This window comes from Typopeltis vanoorti, chromosome 9 (assembly GCF_054136105.1).
Source record: "Typopeltis vanoorti isolate ZY-2024b chromosome 9, IOZ_Tvanoo_1.0, whole genome shotgun sequence".
NCBI classification, from domain to species: Eukaryota; Metazoa; Arthropoda; class Arachnida; order Uropygi; family Thelyphonidae; genus Typopeltis; species Typopeltis vanoorti.
Genome location: NC_143557.1, coordinates 138,490,637 through 138,493,216, shown reverse-complemented (window position 1 = coordinate 138,493,216; position 2,580 = coordinate 138,490,637). Strand labels below are relative to the sequence as shown.

Below are 2,580 nucleotides of genomic sequence, written 5' to 3'. Positions count from 1 at the left end.
TCTCATGCCAACTGAGGATGTATTGGTTTATGGCAAGTAAATCTTCTGTTGTTCATTTCTTCTTTAAAAATACGCCATTTGCAGTTGGTTCTTTAAACCTTGTACAAAGTGGCTTTTGCTTGCTTCTGCTTCTGTAAACAGTCTGAGTGAGGTCTGACCGAGAAATGCTGTAACCAGACCTTGCAGAAATCGCGGATTCTATTTGTTGGGTGGGTTAGATTAGGTTAAATGAGTCAGGTTGTGTTAAATAAAAATTCACACCCACACCTACCCGACAATCGCGGTTGTGAATTTGACTTTGTCCCTCAATCTACGGACATGAAGAATATAATTGTTTACACACTGCAAGCGAACTGGATTTTCGATTACCCATATTTTTGGCCTGCACTTTGGACTCTGGTTCCAGCGATCTAATCTGAAAGTCAAAGAAATTTAAAGTATATTTTTGTCTGCTGTCAGGAAAGGAGTATACGCTTCTAAGAATTTCAAAAAGAAAAAAAAAATTAAAATAAACAAGGTCCCACCGAGATTTGAACGCGGATCGCTGGATTCAGAGTCCAGAATGCTAACCATTACACCACAGGACCACACATATTAGTTTTCGTAATGAACGCTGTATTCAGAGGGGTGCAAGAAAATTAATTTAAAATGAATAACAATGATAATGGGATGGTATGGTAAGGAGACTGGTTGTAGAATGCAGATCCTTGGCCCATTAGAATTACAATCACATGAACGTAACATTTATGGACCAGTTACTTCGGTTACTGCGAAATTAATGGTGTTGGGGTTACATAAAACAAAGACGTAGATAAAATATACTGAGGGGTAAAAGCCACATTAATTTTGCATGTTTTACTAATGCTTTAACTAATATTCTAAATGTATTATCTACTTTGAAAGGAATTTTTTATAAAAAAAATGCGTGTGTTTTGTTTTTAGAGTAATATATGAATAAATATTAACAGTATTTTTTTAAAAAAATAACGAGACATGTGCTCATAATTAAAAGAAACACACGTATTAACCACAGTGAAAATTATTTAATTGTAAATATTTCATCCTAAGTATCTTAGGACATCATCAGTACAGTAGTTTAAAACAATAATAGGAATAACATACAGTTAGGGCGCATGATTACAATAGAATCTCATTAAACGTGCGTAACGTGCTACTACACAGACCAAACTAAAACCGCAACGACGTTCTTATTATTCCTAAAGTATGGGAAATTGTCACACAAAATTGTGTTAAATAATTTTTTTTTCTGTAGCACGTTATGCACGTTTAATGAGATTCTATTGTAATCATGCGCCCTAACTGTATGTTATTCCTATTATTGTTTAAAACTACTGTACTGATGATGTCCTAAGATACTTAGGATGAAATATTTACAATTAAATAATTTTCACTGTGGTTAATACGTGTGTTTCTTTTAATTATTAACAGTATTAATTACACTTTACAACTAAATGCGCTCTCGTTATGGGATTGATGTGCCATCATTATGGATTAAAAACGTAAAAAGGTATGCAAAATAAATTGCGAGTTATCAAGATGCACTTCAGCTCTCATCTTCTGTCGAATTTCAATGCTGAATAAGCGACCTCCACCCCCCCTCGCTTCCGTTCTTGACTATATCCAACCACCTTTTTTTTTTATTGATGTTCCGTTTCTGCTTTCTGTCTTTTTATAGAGATATCCACGGGCGTTGCTCAACCGAACTCGATAGGATTATTCCTGGCAGTCTCTCCGAACATGTTCGTGAACATTCATAAGCAGTTTAGTTTCAAACTTATTCTCTCCACTTCCCATTAAATCCTTCATTGCAATCACCACAAGTGTTTTCCTCATGATGACGACAACTTTCAGCAATAAACACACCAATAATCCATCTTGCTTCTCAGTCACTTGCTACACTGCTGTGTTACAAAGGTGCGACCTCTGGTGTTTGTGTGTGGAATTCCGAAAAAAGAACTGCACTAAAAACATGGAGTAGTTACGTTATCACTGCAGCAGCATAAGAAGCTCTTTTTTTTCACAAAAAGAGTTTTTCTGACTGTAATATTTAAGACTCCATGAGAACTGTCAAATTGCTTTAAAAACATAGTCTCCGGCATTTGATTTTTAAGTGCAGTTTCTTTTTTTCTTTCTATCCCTTATTTTATTTTCTATCGGGATCAAATCCTGTTTTTAGATTTATTACAATTAAACATAACAGTCAGTATTTAATTCGAGCACACTGACACCTGTTGAGTACTTGGATAATAAAGCTTGTCCAGAACGCTATAAATATTTTTGACGAGGGTGTTTAGAGGGATCAAACAAGTGAAGCACTTTGTTAGAAAACGTATGAAAGTGTTTAAATGCTACATCGATTTGGATATTTTAAATATTTTCTGGTGTTAATTAAGCGTTTAATAGTATTACTCGTTTAAGCTACAAATGCGCTAATTGTGTTAACTTCTGCCCAGTTAGGTAACACGTACATTTCAGAAATAACAAACTGCTCAATCGTTTGCTGACTGAAAATACTGTAAGAAGATTGAACAAGTCCTACAGTAACAAAGAAGCATGTAT

The 2,580-nt window shown here is 34.7% G+C and overlaps 1 non-coding gene across 1 annotated transcript; it reads right to left on the bottom strand.

Annotated features, from left to right (window-relative positions):
- Positions 1-515: 515 nt before the first annotated feature.
- TRNAQ-CUG (transfer RNA glutamine (anticodon CUG)) lies at positions 516-587 on the bottom strand. Its single transcript has one exon. It is a non-coding gene; the product is annotated as a tRNA-Gln (tRNA).
- Positions 588-2,580: the final 1,993 nt, after the last annotated feature.